The sequence below is a fragment of the Prionailurus viverrinus genome, chromosome A1 (assembly GCF_022837055.1).
Source record: "Prionailurus viverrinus isolate Anna chromosome A1, UM_Priviv_1.0, whole genome shotgun sequence".
NCBI lineage: Eukaryota > Metazoa > Chordata > Mammalia > Carnivora > Felidae > Prionailurus > Prionailurus viverrinus.
In genome coordinates, this window is record NC_062561.1 from 182651197 (window position 1) to 182674220 (window position 23024).

Genomic DNA, 23024 nt, shown 5'->3' on the forward strand with positions numbered 1-23024 from the left:
AACTAACAGTCTCCCATCTCTCTCCAACCCCACTGGAAGTAGTCTATCCAGTGCTAGCACCACGAAGCAGCCCTGAAAGAATGTGCCTTATATTACCTGGTCCAAGGACACAGAAAATAGTGATAACTCCCAAACTCTTTGCAGTTATTTTTTAGTTAAAAGAATCAAAGAGGTTGGGAGAAAGGATCTCTGGTAAAAATGTCTAAAATATTTATTTTTCTAATAAAAATAATGATCTTTATATTAACAATAACAACAACAGCTACCACTTAATATATATACTAGGTATGGGGTGCTTGGGTGGCTCAGTCCATTAAGCTTCTGACTTGGCTCAGGTCATGATCCCACCACTTGTGACTTTGAGCCTCACGTTGGGCTCTGTGCTGATAGCTTAGAGCCTAGAACCTGCTTCAGATTCTGTGTCTTCCTCTGTCTCTGCCCCCAGCTTGCTGTCTCTCTGTCTCTCAAAAATAAATCAACATTAAAAAAATTTTGGGGAGGCGCCTGGGTGGCTCAGTTGGTTAAGCGACTGACTTAGGCTCAGGTCACGATCTCATGGTTCGTGAGTTCGAGCCCCACGTCAGGCTCTGTGCTGACAGCTCAGAACCTGGAGCCTGCTTTGATTCTATGTCTCCTCTCTCTGCCCCTCTGCCTCTGGAGCTCTGTCTCTGTCTCTCTCTCAAAAATAAACATTAAAAAAATTTTTCAAGTTAAAAAAAAAACTAGGTGTTTCTTTAACAAATTTATCTAAAGGTTACATCATTAAACAACCTTACAGTGCTTGTAGGGGTCCCACAGCTAGAAATTGATGATACCATAGCCCTGAAGCCACTAGGATGTTCCCTGTCCCATTTTCTTTTATTTGCCCTAATAATCCATTAGGAATTCAGCCTAGTTTTCTTGTTCCTCAGTAAAGCCTTTATCCAATTACTTTTCATCTCCTTGTCCATTTTACTTACTGCCTCTATCACTGATACAAGAACTGCCTCTATCACTGATACAAGATTTCTTTTATCTTTGTTAATGACCTATTGCTTCATTTTGGAGTTTCTATTGCATGCACAATTATTTTTGGAGTTTAAATTCACATCCATTTCTTCCAGAGTGTCACACTACCTTAAAAAAATCCTCACCTGGTTTTACACTTGTATTTGCACATAATTCAGAAGATGAGTTTGTCTCTTCAATTTGGGACTCAGCCATGCCTGTATGCAGTACCTTCTATTCCTGGCTTCCTTGATAAGTGTGTCTCTATAGAATATTATTATTTTACTGCAATGTGTAGGACATGAAATATACAAGATAACTAACTGAATCAACAACGCTGAAAGACTATTCATAACTACTCAGATGTTCAGTGCTTCCATTTTCACTGTTGAGCTAATTAGTTTTTTGTTTTTTTTTTTTTTGTGATTAGTGTTTATGAACTCAACCCAGTACAAGCAAATAAAATACTGCACAGGATATTTCTGAAGTGATAGGTCACATTAAGAATCCTATGGAATGAATGCAAGCTACTCATGGGGATGGAACTGGGGCAAAGCCAAACGTCCCGTGCCAGATAAAATGAATTCTCCTCTCCCGACCATCTCCCCTGCAATACTGAAGCCTCTGGTTCAGTTGTCACAAAGCTGTTCTCCAGGGAACAAAGCCTGTTTCTGTTGAGGTGGGTGCAGCTACCAGCAACGGAGCCCTCACCATGATTCAAGTGCAGTTTAGACGTGCTAGAGGCAAAGGAAGCAATTTTCACAAAGAATAGCAGGAGCTATCTATACAAATGTAGAACAACATAAAAAAGCATAAAAGGTATTGATAATTAATTTAAAATACCATAAGGAAACCATAGCTAGAGTGAGGGGAAAAATAGAGCCTCAACAAAGACAAACAGAACTGCTGAAGCCATGAAAGAAAGTGCCCCAACACTCTGGACTGCAATTGCAACGCCCAAATTTTTTCCTGTAATTATGGTTCTACTTATCCCATCTTAGATTCATAGAAAAACTTGAGTGGATAGGGAATTATGTCATGCTGGGAATATAGAAATAAGTTTGAACAAATTGCCCATTTGTGATTATTTAAATAAAACATCATAATTGGAATATGTTGGTCGATAAAGGCAATTTTTTTCCTTCTTTCTCTTTTGTATAAGAACAATACACTAAATGCTATCTTGATTTTTTTTAACTGCATTTCTGTAAATACAGTATTTAATGCCAGGTGCCCCCTCAATTTTACATTGTGATAGGCTACATAAAAGGAGGAGTAAATGCACTCCAAGTTGTTTTCCACACCACTTGGGCTCTGAGAAGTCATTAAGAACATTCTCTGCTTGGGTATTGTCTTCCATGATAATTATATGCAGCTTGACTCAGTGGTACTCACATATAATGGGTCTCACTTTTACCACTTTTATTTCAACTGTGGTTCACTTGTTACTTATGTTTATATTCGCTGCTTTCACAGACTCTTTAAAAATATATCTCCCAAATGGAAGAGGTTCCCCTTCTCTTTTACCCCAAAACAAATTATACTCCCTTTTGCTCCCAACAAAGAAAAGATAGTTTTTGGTTATCGAATAATGATAGAACTTTCTGTACTGAGTTTTTCTCAGATGTGGCTAAAGAGGTGTAGATGTCCTGCATCATCACTTCTGCAGGCACACACATGCATCCAGGAAGGTTAAAAGGGCTTGGTCTTATATCCTTAGGCACCATCTGTCTTTCAATCCTGAAAAAGTCCCTAGTTGACAGGATTTTGCAGCTTTTAGATAGATATTTTTGAAATAATTTCTTATTTCAACTAGCATTTGGTAGAATCAAATGAGTTATTTTCTTTTCATAATATCCTTCAACAGATAATAAATGGAAAGTATGATGTAAATACCCACTGTGAGCAAAGTTTGGGTCTACACACTGGAGGAGACCTGAAGAAGAATGCAGTTGAAACCCTGCCATCAAAATTAAGGTGAAGACATAGATAAAAACATATGAATGTTAAAAGTGCCAGAAAGATGCTGTGGAGCCTAAATGTTATAGGAACGGTGAGAAAGCAGAAATGATGGTGGGTAGGGGAAACACACAGCACAGCTGACCCTTTGTTCTCAGATTTAGACAGGACCATGAAGGAATTAAACCACCTAAGCCAGGTACTATTTTAGGTCTTAGATCTTGTTGGCCAATGCTTGGTGAGTGGAAGCAATAGATGTCCATAGATGCCCAGCTTCTGCTTGAATCTCTCTTGTGACAGGGAGATCACTCTGTCACAAACTCTACTTCTCTGCATTTTGAAAGCTATTTCCTATGCGGAATTGGAACTATGTGAATATTCTACTTCTACCCCAGAGGTTACACAGTTTATACCTATGTGGCCAAGAGCATGAGATCTGCAGTAAGAGATAATGGGTTCAAATGCAGACCTTGAAGACAACTCTCTGGTGTCCTCTTTCCATGATGTTCTTGTATACCATAAGGTAATAATAATGTTTAGAGAAGTGACATGCTCAAGATCTCATATCTCATTAATGACAGAAATACAGTAAGAACTGAGATATCTGAAAAATCCAGTGACTTTGTCATTATGAAACAATTCAGGAAAATTCCAAGCTTTTAGCCAGGAAAATAACATGTGTTGTTCCCCCTCCGCCATAACAAGTAGTACCACAGGATTTAAGGCAGATTTTAATATTCCTAATGATTAACTGACTCAAATTCTTGGTGAGAAACTAGGGATATGAAAAACTAAACAAACTGTCTTAATGAGAAAGCAGCTCATTCAAACCAACAGTGATCACTACTCCAAGTAAGAACCCATGATTTCCATTCTCCATATTTCTTTTTCTTCTTTCCATTTCCATGTTCAAAACTGAAGTTTGGCCATTGGATATACACCTTCTAGATGGTTTAATTCAGTAATTTCCTGATAGATTCTTCCTAATTCCAAAGTCTACTCACTTCTACTTCCTCCTTCACACCATTCATCAAACCGCTAACATAAAACACAGAATAGAGTATGATACCTCCCTTCTCATGAACCCCAATTATCTATAGGATCATGTCTAAACCTGTTGGCAAGCTACTCAAGATTTTTTCGAGTAGGCCCAAATCTACTTACCCAAATCCTGCCTCACCTCACACTGAGAGGGGCTATTGTTGCACCAGTCAATGAACACTTACTCCTTATATTCCAAACGGTCAATAAAGTTTAGCTATCATAACATTTATCCTGGAAGGCAAAAGTTCTTCCACAACAATTGTCATTTACTTATTTAGTCAACCAATGTGCATTGATCATTATTATAGACACTAGGGATATGCTAACAAAAAATAAAAATAAAAACAGACCTAGTTCTCAATGAATTTCTCTTTCAATGGGGAAACAAATAATAAATAAATAAATAAATAAATAAATAAATAAATAAATAAATAAAATATATACTTTGTTAGTTACTGAGAGATACTAAGAAGAAAAATAAAGCAGAAAGAGAAGATACAGTATAATGAAAAGGAGGGTTTGAATATTTAGGTTGACAACTTACCGGATAATCAACCAGGGAAGATCTCAGTGTGAAGGTGATATTTGAGCCAAAAGCCAAAGAAGGTGAACAACTGCTTCAATTGTTTTTCGAGGGAATTCCAGGGATAGGAAGGGATAGCAAAGGCAAACGCATTGCTGTGTTTTGTATTGTGGAAAGCCAGTATAACTAGTTCAGATTAAGAGGGGAAGACACTAGTAAGAAAATGAGTCCCAGATTCACATCTCTGTAGAAGAGCATTTAGGGGTTTGTAGATCATATTGAGGATTTTACGCTTTTCATTGAATGATGTGGAGGACTATTGGGAGGTTTTGAGCAGAAGAATATGTCTGATTTATTAAAAAAAAACAGGGTTACACTTGATGCTGAGACAAGAACAACTCCGTTTTTACTTTGAACCTTGGCAGAAAGAAAATATGTCATCCCACTACATCTAGAAACTGTATCTGGAAAACCTTCGGATGCATCCATTTTTATCTATCTACACCCTCACTAGCTTAGCCTAAGCCACCATCATTTTTTATCTAATTTAAAACAGTATCATCATAAATGGTTTTCCATCATTAGCTCTTGTCCCCACTTAATCAATTCATTTTGCAGAAATTAAGATGATCAGTTTAATATATGAGACCCTGCAATGGCTTACCTATTGATTTAGAATATAACTTAATTCCTCATGGCCTGAAATGGCATATTGAATTGCTCTATTTCACCATGTTCTCCCTCTCTAATATCATCTCTGTGGCATTCTGAGGTATTCTAGGATTCTTTCCCATCTCTAGACCTTCACACAGTTGTCCCTCAACCTAGAGACTCCCCTTCCCCCCAGTCTTTTGAAATGATAATGCCTTCACTTTGTCCTAATGAAGTTGAAATGATAGTGTGTCAGGGAGGCTTTTTCTGAACATGCTATCTCAAGTATGTCACTCTGAGGACGCCTAGGTGGCTTAGTCAGTTAAACGTCTGACTCTTGATTTCAGCTCAGGTCATGATCTCAGTGTTCTTGGGATCGAACCCCATGGTGAGCTGTGTGCTGACAGCATGGAGCTTGCTTGGGATTCTTTCTCTCCCCCTCTCTTCGTCTCTCCTTTCTCAAATAAACTTAAAAAAAAATTAAAGTATGCCACTCCCTACGGTTCTGTTATAAACCATTCATTCATTCATTCATTCATTCATTCATTCATTCAATTGATATTTATTAAGTGCCTATGTACCAAATACTATCTTATGTACCATTCTTTTCTCTTCATTGCTTTATTCTAATCTGTGACTATATTTCATATTCAATTCCAGCCTTCCCAACTGGACCGAAAACTCCATAAATGTAGGAGCCATGTGTGTTTTGTTCACCATGGCATTTTTTTTATGATATGTGACAAGTAATCAAAAATATTTGTAGAATACATGAATAATGTTATTCAGAATTGTTGGTTTCTCCTTTAGGCTTCTACAGTAGAAATTAATTCATTAAAATTTCATATCTCAAGTAATTATCAATAGCTCTTTCTTCAGTAGGATGTAGCTAATCTGAGATATAAACGATTTCTTTATCATTACTGTTTCTTTCAAAAAGCCTAGCTTAGTAGTTTCATAAGTATAAACACTTCTTGAATTGAAATGATGACTGAGTAGAGCTTTGAGGTTTTCCCCAGTATCTCAACTGAATGTGTCTTGGGAGACTTGACTTTATTCTGTTTTAAAAGGGTATGTATAAAATTACTAAGATTATTGGTCAGTTCCAGAAGTATAACAACAAAGCAGATGCACTTTCCATGCTTCAAGTCTAAGGGCTTCCCATTATAATTTCAAAAAGTACCGAACTATGGCCTCCAAAAGCCTATAAAATATATCCTGCTTTCTTCACCAAATTCATCTCGTGGGATAATTTTCCTCCTTCATTCACAAAGGTCCAGCCACATTGGTCTTTCTCTAATCATGAACTACGCTGAACACCTTCTCTCCTCAGGCTGGTCCACTGACCATTCCTCTACCCAGAATGCTCTTCACGCCGATCTCCACTGCACAGGCTTCTGCTTCTCCTCCAAGTTTCAGTTCAAATGTTACCTTTTCAGACAGGTATTTGCAGAAAGCTCAGTCCTTTACTTACTCCTCACCATAGCGCTGTTTAAGTTCTCTATTATTTTTTTTCCTTAATACCACTGAGATTATCTTATTTATTTATAAATTCATGGTTGATGTCTCCACCATAGAATATAATGTTCAATGCAGCACAAATCTTGGTTTGTTCACTGTTACTTACCATCCTCTCTGTCTAGAACAATGACTGGCACATGAATGTACACAACAAGTATTTGTGGAATGAATGAATTCGTGCATGCATAATGAGCATACTCCATCAGCATTTATTATAAATAGTTGGCCAATGTATAGCTGTTGGACTGTGTGTAAGCCACAATCCACAAGACATAATTAAGAACAGGGGTAGAACAATTCTCAACTCTAATCTGGAAGTCATATAAGTGGCCCTGGATGAGATGTTACTTAAGGAAGAGTGGAGATTTCCTGAAGTGAAGGATGATGGACTCTAATCTGGGCAATTAGTTACTAGATTTGAAGAATTGGGCTTTTCTCCTCTCTAAGTCTCTAGGAACTAGCACACTTCCTGGCTCAAAGAAAATCTACAATAGATGCTTGTTGAATTGATCTGAAATTAGAACAAAAACCTGCACTAGGACATTTGCTGCTATAAACTCCGGCATCACTCAAACTATATTTAAACCATGTTTACTTATTTATAAGTATCATTTAAATAGATGAATATAAATTCTTGTCAGCTAATTTCCAGTGATTTACTGAAATGCTCTATTTCAAAATGTCAAGTGGCCATTAGCAGTAAACCTCCAAGAATTTATCTGCCATAATATTCCTACTTAAACATTGTCATTGCGTTACTTCATTTTATCGGTTTATTTTTAAAAATCTTTCTGAAATCATTGAAAGTTTCTAATAGCAATTCATTTTCAATTTAAGGTGATTAAAATACATAGAGCAGAAATGGAAGGGAAACCCTCTACAGGGATACTAAACATCATTATACCTAATTGCCAGTAGGGGCTGCTAAAGCCAGGCATGTACTTGAATTCATAAGAGTGAAAGGCACAATTTTTGAAATTTGATATCTTATGCCAAATTAGGTAAATTCAGTCCATCTCAACCCTTCTGGAGAGTTAGAGAGAAGTTATTTGGCACCTCACTAAATTCATCTTGTTTCCTTTACTCAGTAACTTATTTCAATCATCTTTAAGATATATTTACCTTGTCATTCCAATATGATTAATATCTCAAGGCATTACATATAAAACTAAAAACACAGTCATATTTATTATCTTTCTCTCCTATGTTTATTTATATAATTTTCTTTGGTTCTATCCAAACACAGTGTGAGCCAAATAACTGTTAATTCTCCTATTTAGGTCTTTCTAAATGAGCAGATAAAGAAGAATCCTATACACTCCCATATCTGCAGTTCACACTTTTATGATTAAATTAGAGTTCTCCTGGGAGAATCTCACGTCCGTGATTATGAGCTCAAAATGTATAGGTTAGAGTATTGAGAGAAAATACCTATCCTTCTTTAAGTAGAGACTTAATTGGCAAAGAAGAATCACTGCTTCTGAGTACAGATTGTGAGATAGAAAGTAATCACTTATGTGTGTCTGTACTGCTATCTGTAAATTTTAAACCTTAACAACAGTGTGCTTCTCTCCTAGAATGCATACAGCTCTATCACTCAAAACTAAGTTGTACAATTGAAAGGTGAATGAAAGCTACAAAGGACTCATATAATGGCTAACATTGACTGAGTTCCTACCATGGACCAATCACTGTTTTCAGTACTTTCCATAATCTATGTCTAATCTCCACAGCAACACTTCAAGGTAAATATTATCTTCACTTCACCATGAAAACCTGGACTTAACAGTTGGGTGACCAAGTTACTCAAGGTCACAATCTAATAGTATCATAGCTAAAAAGAATTCAAACTTAGATCTCTCAGACCATTATACAAAATGTTCTCTAACTTGATCTTGCATCAGAATAGTCAAGTGGGCCTGTTAAGACCCAAAACACTGGATATTATCTCCATAGTTTCTGATCAGTTGGCCTTGGGTGGGGCCTGATGATGTGTACTTCTTTCAAGTTCAAAGGTAATGATGTTGCTGATCCCAGACCATATTTGGGGAATTATTGTCCTACATCATGCTCTTGGTTAGAATGTCAAGTCCTGGTAGTAAGATTAACTGAATACTGGTCTTATTCCAGAGTTTTGTATATAGTTAACATGAAATTTAAAATATATCAACATAACATTTATCAAAATATTTATAGATGTTATTTCTGGAATTTCAGTGAGTTTTAGCTTTTGTTATACTCTTGTAAATTATTTGACTTTTAAAAATTGAGCACATATAATTTTTATTATTGGCAAATAGAAATCTGATTGCATTTTGGAAAAAAAAATAAAACAAACAAACAAAACCCTCAAAAGTGTGACATTTACAGAGGTGGCAGGATCTCAGCACCTTTCCTAGGGAGAATATACATACACACAGACACACATAATAAATACATACACACAATACATACACAAGTAGGAGCGTGCACATGCGTGCGCGCGCACACACACACACACACACACACACACACACACACCCTAATCTATAAAAAAAAAAAAAGATAAAACCTTCAGTTTTCAGCCCAACCTGCTTAGTTGTCCCCAATAAATTCACTGTTTCAAATCTTACTTTCCTTATCTGTAGGTTCAGAAGATTGGGCTAGAATCATAGTTAAAGGACTTTTAAAAGACTGGATAGTCTCAAAAGTTTAGTCCAGCTCTATATGCTATACTAATGTAAATCCTCCTTTCAGAATGTGAAGGAGAAAAAGGCCAAATATAAGTCACTTTTCTATGTGAGGGTCATTTCGATGACACCAGAACAAACTGAAGGGTGTTGGACAAGGTGCTTAAAGTTGCGGGGCCACTTGGTCAAAATGCCTCTGCTACAGTTTTACATTTTTAAATGATATCATATTACATAATGATAGCACATGGCCATTTCTATTCTGCAAATTATGCCAGCTAAAGGAAATACCCTGGTATTTATGAGATGCTTAGTGCATCTGTCACCATGACCTTATGGCCCAAATCAAAGTGATCGGAGCTATTAAAATGATTTCCCTATTTGGCTGAATTTTAAAGACTATAGTTTTGAAGTCAGTGGCAGATGACCTACTAATGGTATTTAATGGTTCTCTCAACAAATTGTGAAGTACCTTGAATGACCCACTAGTTAAGTACATAAAAGGAAAATTCCAGCTTGAAACATCAAATCTTTCATTCCCTCCTGTTTTTCTTTTGGACAACAGCATTTTATTTTCCACCTTCAAGGAGGAATGGGGAGAGTAACAAAGGGAGTAAAAAGGGAATTAAAATTTCTTGAGCACTGATCTAAACATGTGATATGAACCATGGTATCTGATCTTCACAAAACCACAAAAGAAGAAAATTTTATCTTCATTTTGCAAATGAGGAAAAGGTAAAGAGAATTTGCATAACTGAGGTCACATAGCCAGAGAGTACTGTTGTGAAATTTGAATGGCATCTATCTGAATCTAGAGTCCAAGTGTTTTCATGATGCTTCCCAGAAAGAGAAAAATGCTGACATTATGCCTCCTTGATGTAGGTGGGTAAAAGGGACAAGATGGGACCCGGAATCTGCTAAAGCTGGGATGTAACACGTGGTGAGCCCTTTAGACATGCTCTTCGGGTTTCATGTCTGTGTTAGTTTATTTGTTTTTTACAAATGTTTTTCAGCATTTAAATAAATGAGCTCATGAACAAGTAAATCAAAGAGAATCGAGAAGTTATAAAAGCCAAGGCAAGAGATTCAATATCCAGGCAGACTTTAAGGGGAAATAAACAAATAAAGGGTTAAACAGGAAATGCCACCTTGAGCTGAAATACAAGAAAACCATAACACAAAGAAGGCACAGATAACAGAATAAATTGCCCAAACTAGCCTTAGCTGCCTTTATTTCCTCTACCTTAGCAAACAACCTAATCATGGGCCTGGAAACAAGGAACAAGCAGTTGTCTGAGGAACCAAAGTCAAGGAAAGTTAGAGCATACAAATTCCTGCCAAATAATTTGGTCACCCTGGGAGTTGTGATAAGTCCTACAAGGCTCATGTCTGCAGGAGGGGAAAAAAATGTCCCCACTCTACATAACATTAACTTCAATATAACTTCTGGGTGATCCCTGCCTATCAGCCTCCACATAGAAAACAGGAAAAAGGCAAGAGAGAGAGACAGAGAGAGACAGAGACAGAGAGACAGAGAAGCTTGAAGAATAACTCCCATTTCTTTTCCCATCCTGGTGTGAATGTCCCTAAAATGCCCTATTATTTTTTTTTCTTTTCCTGTTTTGATACATTGACCAAATAAATGAGTTTCCATTTTATTGTTGGATTAAATATTTTTCATTTTGTGAATATGGATCACAGCTAGAACTGTAATATAATTTCTGGTGAAGAGCATCAATTTTTTAAAATACAAGTCTTTTTGACTTACATAGCAATTTTCTAGTCTCTTCTCACTTGCAACAAAGTTCCTTTGAAAATGGAGAATTTATTTCAGGGGACCTAAATAATCAGGAAGTAGGAACTGTTTATCCTAAGGAGGAGAGTTTAAAGAACAAAACAGGGAATCAGCATTGCAGATGGGTTTCAGATGTGTTTTTGTCATTATAGGAAGAGGTCCCTCTGAATATAAAAGGGATACTTGAAAATGAAGGTCTGAACAAACCCCAAAAGAAGTTCTTCTATAGCACTACACCCTGAGTGATCTGCCTGAGTCCACCCAAAGACAAGGCAAGAACTGGGATGTGGTGTTTTTTTTGTTTTTTTTTTTTAATTTTTTTTTTCAACGTTTATTTATTTTTGGGACAGAGAGAGACAGAGCATGAACGGGGGAGGGGCAGAGAGAGAGGGAGACACAGAATTGGAAACAGGCTCCAGGCTCTGAGCCATCAGCCCAGAGCCTGACGCAGGGCTCGAACTCACAGACCGCGAGATCATGACCTGGCTGAAGTCGGACGCTCAACCGACTGCGCCACCTAGGCGCCCCTGGGATGTGTTTTAAGACAGGATTCATCTTCATATTTAAGAATCTGTTGATCCAGGTTTTTTTCCTGAATGAAGTCCATTTCCTTTTTTGAGTCCTAACTATATTTTGATGTTTTGGTTTTTGTACTGCCTAGAGCAGTTTTAATGCATCAATTTTTTCATACATATTTTAGTTCCATTTGACTATAAGCCTATCCATTCAACAAATATTTTACTGAGTATCACCTATGTGCCAGAAGACAAACATTATTAAGATAAACTGAAGACTTGTATCTTACTTGATTTTGATTTTTCTTCATATGATTTATCTTCACATGATAAAAAGAAAATAACTTCTATTTCCTAGAGCTGCTGTTCGAATCAAATTAGATAATACAAGCTTATGGCCTGAAATATAGTAGTGTACAACACATTTTAACTATCATTTTTGCTAGCGGAGAGCCTGCCTATAATTCTAAATTATTTTCATAGTAAGATTCTGTAAGGCCTTTAAAACATGCAGATGGGTAAGTTGAGTCTGCTTTCGGTTTTCCCTCCATGGCTTTCCTAGGCTGTATGGGTAAATGTAAATAACCTAATTACATTTATGTAATGATCAATAATGATCATTGCTAACATGGCCTGAGGACTCCTAAATGCCAGGCAACAAGTGCCTCTGCATGTGGTTTTATTTCATTTGACACTAACAACAGGCCAATGTAAAGTACAGATGGTCCCTGACTTACAAGGGCTTGACTTAATAATTTTTCCACTTTCTGATGGTGAGAAAGCATTCAGTAGAAACCATACTTGAAATTTTGAATTTGTATCTTCTCCAGAGACAGTGACCACGAGGGGTAAACTGCCAACACACTTATAACCATTCTGTACCCACACAACCACCCTGGTTTTCACTTTCAGTACAGCATTTGAAAAACTGAATGAGAAAGTCAACATTTTATTATACAATGGGCTTTGTGCTAGACGATAGTGCCCCAAACTGTGGGCTAATGTAAGTATTCTGAGCATGTTTAAGGTAGATTAGGTTAGGCAACGATGGTCAGTGTATTAAGTACATTAAATGTATTTTCAACTTAGTGATATTTTCAACCTAATACGGGTTTATCAGGATGCACCCCCATGGCATCTCCATCCCGTGAGGGAGATCTGTATTATTAATATCTCCATAAAAACAAAAATAAACTGTAACTTATGGAAATTTTCTAACTTGCCTATAGTCTTACAGCTAAAAAGCAAAACTAGGAGACGTGACCTCATGGTAAATACACTTACCTACATCATCTTTTACAACAGTGAAACAAAATTCTGCCTGTCCCACAGAAATACTCTTGGTCTAAATCTCCTTTCACTGATTGCTCCTTAATGAAGTGAAGTCACCACTCTAAATTCACCAACTGTATACAAATTGATAAATACCTATTTTTAAATGTCTAAACGTGTATGGGTTGGCTAGTATGCATGAGTGCACATATGTGTTCCCCACAGGGAGCTGCAGTGTGGGAACTGACATGGATGTGGGAACTGACCTTAATGGACAAGATGACTTTACAAGGCATAGCTAATCATTCTACTGAGAAAATACTTTTTCATTCATTCTCCAGTTGCTCTTTTCTTTTTCAACTTCATGGGAGACAACTGTAAGTAGTCTCAAAAATGCAATTTACAATTTAAAAAAAATTCACTTTATAAATAAGTCTCACATGTACAGGTCTCACTTGTTAGATTTCAGTCACTTGTTAGAAAGCAGTTGATAAGTTGAGGACACATAGAAGAACACGGGATATCACAAATAGCCAAGGACCTAATTTTCTCAACTGGCGAGTGAGGCTGTGTGGGGAGAGAAGGCGAATGTTCCTTGAAATGAGAAGCCTGTAAACATGATTTCTAAATAGAAATTATTCTTTTAGGTTCAGCTGCCATTGGAAAAATAGTTAGGCCCTATTCTAACAATACATCCGCAGAGGCCTTAAAGTTAATTACAGCCTTATATTTACTCTGGCTCTATTATACAGATGAAAAGAAGATGGTTTAATCACTGAGGAGGTTTTAATGTGCATTTATCTCATTTTCTTCACGCTGTGGGGAAAAAACATACATTTGTATTTTATAAAAATAATGAACTATTTCATCTACTCTTCAATTATATGACATACATTAAATGAATCCAAGTTATTATAGTCACCTAATATATGCAGTAAAGCAGTTTTTTGTTTCTCTAATGTGTAACATATCTAAGACTTCTCCATTCTGAAATGGTTAATTTCAAAGTTTCCCAAGGTACTCTCCTCTGAGCCCCATTACCAACATATGATTGTCACTGCAACATGGCTTTACTGACACATTGGTGTTAAAAGGCAGTGACAGAGCCAACAGGAGAGAACCGAAGCCATTTATATATACTGTAGAACTACTCTGACAATCCAAAGGAACACGCCATCTGCATTCTGTGTTGCTGCAACCTACTGAACTGTGGGTTTGCAATTTCAGAATTCAGAATGTCATGCCTGGCTCCACTTTAGGGAGCTCCCACAGCTGCTACTTTTGCTTCCCTGCCTTCAGAATTCTGATGCTGAAGTTAATATGTGAGGACATCCTTGTGTAGTGATGGAGACATGGCAGTAGGGCATGCTAGAGTACCATATATTTTTATGTATTTATTTATTCAAGCTGTGTGGCCTTTTCATCCCCCCCTTTCCCTTTGCAACTTATCAACCTGAGCCCTCAGACACTCACACCCACACAATGATCTCAGCAGGCAAGAAGCAAAAGCAAAAGCAAATGCACTTTAGGAAAGAACAGGAAACCGACACTGAAATGGCCATTACTGGGCATTTCAATTTTACCTGTGGTTTCAGCTTCTGCTCAAAGTGCATGCAATGAATGTGGCCTGATTACCTTAATTCAGTGATATCAGCAATAATCACAATGACAGGCAGTGCCTAAGAGATTGCCCTTGACAGCAGAGTCACAGAAATGGAGATATGGAAAATTTCCGTTGAGCACAACACACAAAAGGAATAATGGAGAGATGCTCAGGGATCCATTTCCTGGTAGAAGCGTAGATGGTGACAGAGCTGAATTCACTTTGTGATTAACAGTAGGGTTGATGAGTGGATCTTTCACTGGTATCTTCTAGCATTTTCACTCTCAATTCTATGGGAGGATAAAGGAAGAGTTGAGATATAAAACGACCACAGAGACAGTTTACTGCTGATTTGGCTTAGCATGGGAAAAAGAAACTTCTAAAAAATGAGTAAGAATCAAATACGAAAATAAAATCAACTGATTTTAAAGGCAAAATACCAAGGACTGTTCCTGGAATAAGAATCATGAGCCAAGGGAAAGGATCCTTTCAGGTTACATTGTTGACCACTAAGAGGAAGGAGATTTTCTGCCCTTGATGACCATGCCATTTTAAATTAGGGAAGCCTAGGGATGACTGGGTGCCTCAGTCGGTTAAACCTCTGACTTCCACTCAGGTCATGATTTCAAGGTTTGTGGGTTCGAGGCCCACATCAGGCTCTGTGCTGACAATTCAGAGCCTGGAGCCTGCTTTGGATTCTGTGTCCCCATCTCTCTCTGCTCCTCCCCCACTTGCACTCTCTCTCTCTCTTTCTCTCTCAAAAATAATAAACACTATTTTTTTAATTAGGGAAATCTACTGAGCTAAGGGGTTTATAGAGGAGATAAAAGTCAAGGATTAAGAATATCCCAAGTCATTGATGTAATGGGAAGAATAGCCTAAAAAAATCACCAATGGATGATGAGAAGACAGATATAAGAAGACATTGATAGTAAGGAGTGTGAAGAAGAAAGAGGGGGGGGGGAATGCATCACCAGATGGCACTCTTTGTTTTAATTGATTAATTTACTGTGGCATTCTCAGAAAGGCATCATTTGCCACAATAAAGCACAACAATTTATAGGCTGCTTTACCTCTGGCCTACGCAGGTATGACACATCAGAATTCAGAGTGCGATTAGCACATCAGAATTCAGAGTGGATGAAATCCATTTGTTCCAGGCTTTGCTTCATTGCAATATCTCAAAAAATTCTTAAAAAAACTTTTAAAAGATAGGAAACTATTAGCTGAGATTAACTAACTCCACTTAACCTGATACCCCTACAGAATTGACTAGAGTTAACTTAAATAATACACACAGGAGTGTACATGTGTGTGAATAGGTGTAAATGTGGAGATACACTTGTAGCTATGTGTATTCATAGACATATACATAAATATATGTGAAGGTGTGTGTATATCCATCCCTAACAGAAAATAATACACAGTGAGAGGTTCTCCAATGTACCTCTGATCCCTTCACAGAAAGAAATGAAGAGACACCTAGTTGTGACTCAGGATCCAATCTTATCTTCCGTTTCACTGGTTGCCTTTAGTCTGCATCATTTGCTGCAGGGTCTTGGTCCTAATACTGCAACTCCTTGTCTGTGACTCTCTACTGGAATGGCCATTTATTTGTATCAGATTTGATATGTCAACTAGAGTTTGGGCAATTCCTCCATCTGTGATTTTCCACAATTCCTTCCTTCCTTCCTTCCTTCCTTCCTTCCTTCCTTCCTTCCTTCCTTCACTCAGCAAGTATTTATGAAGCATGCAATAGATGACAGGCACTGTTCTATCAGGCCCTATGGGTGGAGTAGTGATTAAGAGATAAAAACAAAAACAAAAACAAAATACAACCTCCCAACAAAACAAACAAACAAACAAACAACAAAACAAAACAAAACAGAACTGTGCCCTTATGGAGTTTATATTCCTGTGGTATTTTTACAAGTAAAAAGCATGAAGCCTGATAAAGGGGTACAAGGGGTGAGTGGCACGGGGATCACATGCAGCTTTTCAGTTTTACGGAGTGGGCAGGTCTGTACCCAGGGATGGTCTGTTCACTTCAGCTGTGCCCTCTATTTGTTAGGGTCTTTGTCTTTCTCTGTTTTTCCCTCCTCTTTGCTTGGGAACAGGAGGTATCGTATAGCTTGTGCAATACAAATAGGAAGGGTCCATTTTTAAGTTTATTAGTACTTGAAAAAACATCATCCCCACTCTGCCGGTTACTGACTTTGTAACAGTTCTCTAAACACGTTCTGCATTACTCTTAAATGTTCCTTTCAATAGCATATTCATCCCGTGAGGACCTTCATCTGAGCTAAACTTAATCTCAATTCTGTGAAGATCTCAAAAATCTGCTAACAGAAAATTACAGCATCATATGCTGGTCACCTTACACGTTACCACTTGTCAAAGAATGAGACAGAGAAAGCCAAATTAATGGAGAAAAATGGTCATGTTCTTTAATTACCTATGAAATTATTGGGGCAGACTGGTTAAAAATAAGTTAACAACCATATGGTACCATCTTACCTATTAATTTTGCAAAAATTATAAAATCGTGATGCAATCTGATGTGGCGCAGCTTGTAGTTGAATTACAACGGTACCTAAATTATGGGTGGCAGTGTAAAATCATAAAAGCCATTTGATCATTCTCTTTCACACATTAATCCATTTCTGGAAACTCATTCTAAATACATATGCAGTTGTTTATTGAATATTATCTATTTTAGTACAAAATGACAATGGTCTAATTACTTACTATGCAATGAATGGTTAAGTAAAATTTCATACATCAATCCAGTGTGTGGCATTTGGTGATTAAAAAGGAAATCGTTGAGGGTATATAAGGCTGATGGATAATTGGAAAAAAGGATGCAAAAGTATAACTATTCTATGTAAAGATGTACCCATATGGATGAGATGAGACCTAAAATAAAAATGGAAAAATAAAAATTTGATTTGTCAAGATGGGTAATATACAAATGTATATGTTATTAATGTATATTAATATTATACATATAATGTACACAATAATTTATGTACCAAAATAATTTCAGGTAATAAAATATTATTATTGCTCTAATATTATCACTACTATTAAAAATATAATTTTAGTGCTTGATGCAAGAAAATTATTGACCAAACCTATGAAATTGTATTAGATGGCAAATGTCCCACTTTTTGCTAAGTGTGTCATATCATCTTTAAGATGACATCTATCTCATCTTATGTAAAGATTCCAGGGCTTCTAACTATATTAAATCACATATTAAACATATTTTCTCATTTCTCTAAATTCAAGATTTTAATTCTCTTTAATGCCCTATTTTAATTGGAATGTTGCTAAATCCGTTGACAGTCTTACCAACCATTTTAACAGCCTTTTAATTTGTCGTCTAGAAAATTATAACTCTTCATTAACTTTGGGAGACACAGCATTGCAGTTGTGATATATCATTCCTCATTTTATTAACAATCTACTTAATGAAATTCAGGCTTCGAGCAGATGATGGTGATAATGTAAGCACTTGCCCTGGATTTTTTTTTTTGCCTTTAACAAAATTAAGAATTTACTGATAAGCATAATAGGAGAACAAACAGTCAATTCCTCAGGAGCGCAAGAAGTAAAATCCTAAAGACAGAGATTTTTGAGTCCTCATATGTATAATTAATATCCACAAATTGTTTTCTAAAATGTTCAATGTCTTTACAACGCCCTTTGCCACTGTAAGGTAATACTGAAAGGTTATGTCAGTCCCTCAATATTTATAAACATAAGTCACTTGGCTCAAAAATGGGGGATGACATAATCTGGTAGAGGATCTTAGTGAGCATGAAAATGACAATGAGGGCAGAAAGAAAGTGGAGAAGAAAGGACATTCCTTTCAGGATAAGTCTGGAGGTCTTTACTCTGAATAGCATTCACCTGATTTAAATATAGTTGTAGTTCTCACTCAACAGATTTCACAAACTGTGGTATTAGTAATGTGAAATTAAAGACTAGATGTATTCAAAGATCTAACAAGTCAAGTGAAGAGCTGGGACTGAGTCCAGTCAGAAGCAGAGATAGACAGGGAGAGTGATCTGAGAGGGATCTTATCTTAACGATCAATGGTCCCTTCCTTGGCCTCATTTTAGGAGAAAACGGAGGCTTACACAGGGTTAAGTGACATGTCAAGGTGACAAAGTAAATTAGTGTCAGAGTCCAAGTTAGGGTCAAGGCTTCATGAGGACAGTGTTGGCCTCTCACCAGGGTCCTGTCCGGTAGCATATATGCTCATGGCTTAGCTGCTGAACCCTCCACAAATGTCATGCTTTATCCTGCATCACCTTGGCAGCGTCATCCAAAAACTAGAGATGGTTATGAAAGATAGTTTCAGAGGGAAAAAGCATCTCTCACGAGTTTTTTTTTTTCCTTTTGTTCAGGTTTATGTAGCAAACATTGTAACACACTGAGATTAATTTTCACATAAGACCTATTTTTCCCATGGGAATCAGACATCATTTCATTTTTTGTTCCTTTCTCATATCATGACACTGCCCTCCCTAGGGATGATTTGTTGTATAGGTGGAAAGCTGCCCACAGACACATTCAAAATGAGACAGAAAAATCGAGCAAGTCTTGCCTTTGTCTCTTGACTCCATCTTTTCTGTTCTGGGCATTTGTGTATTTTGCACCGAAATTCAGGAGCTCCTTTTGAAATAAGTCTAAACAATACCTTACAGTTAAGGTAAATGGAGACTAATAGTACAGCAGATTACTAGATGGCCTACGGTATTTATTGTTCATTGTTCTAATAGTCATTTGATTAAAATACACCACAACCAGTCCCAACCAAATCACTTAACTCTATGCACAAACTCTTTAAATAATTTAATGCACATTTAGCATATGTGATTTTTGTATATATTCATGAACATAAATATATAAACTTATTTATGTATTTACAAATTTATAAATATATAATTTTTAATATTTTAATATATGCACTTTGTTCTGTGATTTATATAACACACATATTTAATATGTGTATATTTATGCACATATGCATATGTATATAACTATATACATGTGTATGGTCAAGTGAAAAAATTAAGAGTATATTCATGCTACCATTTCAATTATTGTAGGATTTAGTAATTATGATGCCATTGCAAAAAACGTGAAGTCTAAGGGGTAGTCATTTGACCTTTTAATCCCCTTTAATTGGACTTTAGAGAAATGAGACATAGGATCCCTACAATCATAACATTTAAAATTGGTTTAACAAAACATCATTGTAACAATATGGTACACTATATAGCATATGATGTTGGGATAAGATTTGTAAGGGGAATTTTATTTTAAGAAGTATTTTTGATTTCTGATGCATGCCTAAAACATTTAAAATTGTATTAAATTACAGTTTGTTATTTTTTCTCTTGACATTAGCATAATTTACAAGACTCAGAAACTTATTCTCGGGAAATTAGTGTCATGCACAAAAATTTATGTAGAATGATGGTTAGTGAAGCACCATAATAACCACAAATACACAAAAACTAAAATTCTACTGGAAAAAAAACGATTCAGAGGAAAGGATAGTGTGGATATATCCCCGTGACAATGACATACAGTTAATGAAATCTTATTCCAGAAGAATATTTCAAGAAAAAAAGAAAACATTCGTGATGTGATAAGTAAAAAGAACAGAGTACTAAAAGTACACATAATTCCAATTTTGAAAACACATTACATATATGCACAAGGAGCTGAAAGGCCAGAAAATAAACACACTAAAATGATAATAACAACTGCTGTCGAGATGCTGTCGAGACATAAGATGATACGTTGTTATAATTTTCTTCTTTATATATTTGTCATTCTCAAATTCTTTACAATAGAAATGAATTGTTTTTATAATAAAAAAGAATGCAATCCAAGTAATTTAAAAAGGCTCTTAGGGGTGCCTGGGTGGCGCAGTCGGTTAAGCGTCCGACTTCAGCCAGGTCACGATCTTGCGGTCCGTGAGTTCGAGCCCCGTGTCGGGCTCTGGGCTGATGGCTCAGAGCCTGGAGCCTGTTTCCGATTCTGTGTCTCCCTCTCTCTCTGCCCCTCCCCCGTTCATGCTCTGTCTCTCTCTGTTCCAAAAATAAATAAACGTTGAAAAAAAAATAAAAAAAACAAAATTAAAAAAAAAATAAAAAAAAAATAAAAAAGGCTCTTAAAGGCTGACTCCCAAATTATCCAAAAGCCCATGTAGCAGCCTGAGCCCTATTCCCCTTCTCAATGAAGCTTGATTATATCACTGTATTCAAAAGTCCAGGATCCCCCAAAGGCTGGGCCAAACCAGGCACTAATGAATTTGCTATTTTCTAAAAATATAGTGAAATGAAGACAGACTCTAGTAGTGAGCATTATATGTTAAATACTCTAATCATTAACAATACAATTAATTCAATTAAAAGGATACTTAATAAAATAAGAATAAATGGGGTTTAAACTAAGTCCCTCTCTGTCTAAGGTTCATTCAGGTCTCAGCATAACAATTATTTACATTTAGTTTAAACTAATTTACTGTTATTATCATTTTTATTAATGTCATCAATTTCTCTGATTCACTTTCACACATTCAAGGGGAATCAACAACACTAATTTTCCAGCCTATAATTTGTAAGTAACAACCAAGCCTGGTGTACATCCCTCATATGAATTTAATTTTTTTCTCTTTTTAGTTGTTTTGAGTTCAGTCCTGATCAAATGAAATTCAGAATGCTATTTATTTTTTTCCTAAAACACAAAACCTCCTACTCAAGGGTCACTGCAACTGTATCAAAGGAGAAACTAATTAATGTGTTTATTAAGTTTACTCGGAAATAAACATATATATGCAAGAGTGAAAATGCTTCTTTCTCTTTTTCTTTTTTTCAAACAAGTGCCAGGTGATAGCAACTATATACACAAACACTGAATACTCTAAGGAGGACTTTCTACAAATATTTTTAAAGGCTCCTTTTGGCTCTGAATAAAGTAATATACTGGGACTGCCACAGGAGCATGAGTCGGGCTGTGAGAAGCCATAATCCGAGTATGCTAAGAAAATGTAAGCAAAAAATTGCAAATAAAACTGCTTATATTCATGTAACTTGTTTGGCGACAGCCATATAGCATAAGGAAAGCTGCTATAACTCATAACAGCATCTTGTAATAAAACAGCTCTATGCATCCCTCTCAAACTGTTCAGTGCTCAGAACTCATCAGATGGCTGAGTAAGCATTACACTTTGGGACAGTAAATCTGTTTCCAATATGGTGTACATTCACAGATAGGCGCTTTAGTATTCATCCTAAGACACTTCCAGCTAAGTACTCATAAAGAAAGGGTAATCATATATTTAAATATCGGGATGCTATTTTCTCTGTCTATTTTAGTAATCTAGTTCACACTAGAGCAAACCTAAATGGATCTTAGGAAACCTTTAGCAAACTCAACCCTGACTCACAGCATAGAATCTCTACCTATAATGGTCTCCAGGAAACCTTCCCTTCTGCTCCCATAATATTCTGTGCTTCTGTGTGCCATGGTAGTTTCTGTGTGCTACTAGCATTATATGGCTGTTTTATCTCTATGGATTTCCTGAGTGCATGAACTGTACCTTTTCCATGTCTGTATTTCTAGCTCCTATACAAAACCAGAGACAAAGCCAGACATAGGTAAGGGTTTGATGATTGACTCAGTGATTCCCCATGGTTTAAAGTGACTAGTCTGGTTTGAGGTCCTGAATCCTTTCCACAGTCCTAAGGTTTGCACAGGGGTCACAATAAAGCAAACAGCACATGAGGTTTTCAAGCTGTTCACAGATGTTCATTTTTCTGAGGGATACATCCTGGTTTGAGCTTTGGAAGAGACTGCTTCTCTTCTGCTATCAGAGATAGGGAGAGTGGCTGTCTTACGTGCCTCAGGTAAGAGACACAAAATGGGAAACTTATTAGGGGAGACAGGAACATTCGCTCAGAAAACTGATTTTTTAATTTAAACCTCCTCCCATACAGATAAAGATTTAAGCCCTACACAGTTAGATCCTTTAGAACTCCAGGCAATTCTAAAGGTAAATTTATTGAGTGGTTAGGTCGATGTCAGATGAGCGTGAGCTCTGTTTAAGCAGGAACCTACACACCTCCCTGCCCCCACTCTCACCTCCATGGTGGTTTCCCTTGATTTTACTTTTGCATGTCTGCTCCCAGGTTGGGAACTGAGAACACTGTGATCTCAACGTTAAGTCTACTCCATGGAAGATTTCTGTCTTAGAAAAGGAACACTGCAGGCAGAGCCTGATGGCATATTTACATGCGGGACTCTGGGAGATGTGGGCCACAGAAAATGCTGCTTTACCATCCAGTGGTAACTGGAATTCAAAGGGGAAGGCATTAACCTTGGATGCACAGAGAATGGCTCCTGTGAAGTGTGAGGAGAGAGGAGACTGGGTGTGCCCTGGTACCTGGAAGATCTCATGGTT

The 23024-nt window shown here is 36.8% G+C and overlaps 1 protein-coding gene and 1 long non-coding RNA gene across 13 annotated transcripts in view; one reads left to right on the forward strand and one right to left on the reverse strand.

Moving 5' to 3' along the window:
- The window catches only part of TENM2 (teneurin transmembrane protein 2), a 944724-nt gene that overhangs the window by 904089 nt on the left and 17611 nt on the right, over positions 1–23024 (reverse strand). The gene's annotated exons all lie outside the window — the stretch shown is intronic.
- LOC125176114 (uncharacterized) overlaps positions 1–23024 on the forward strand; it is a 48741-nt gene that overhangs the window by 5704 nt on the left and 20013 nt on the right. For 3 of the 11 annotated variants that reach the window (XR_007156139.1, XR_007156136.1, XR_007156141.1), the window contains exon 3: positions 2855–2964. This is a non-coding gene — a long non-coding RNA (uncharacterized LOC125176114). Of the gene's footprint in view, positions 1–2854; positions 2965–6497; positions 6608–8262; positions 8431–9919; positions 10090–11301; positions 11429–13161; positions 13314–23024 lie in introns of those variants that run through there. The other 8 variants (XR_007156128.1, XR_007156127.1, XR_007156129.1 and 5 more) reach the window with 7 other exon arrangements.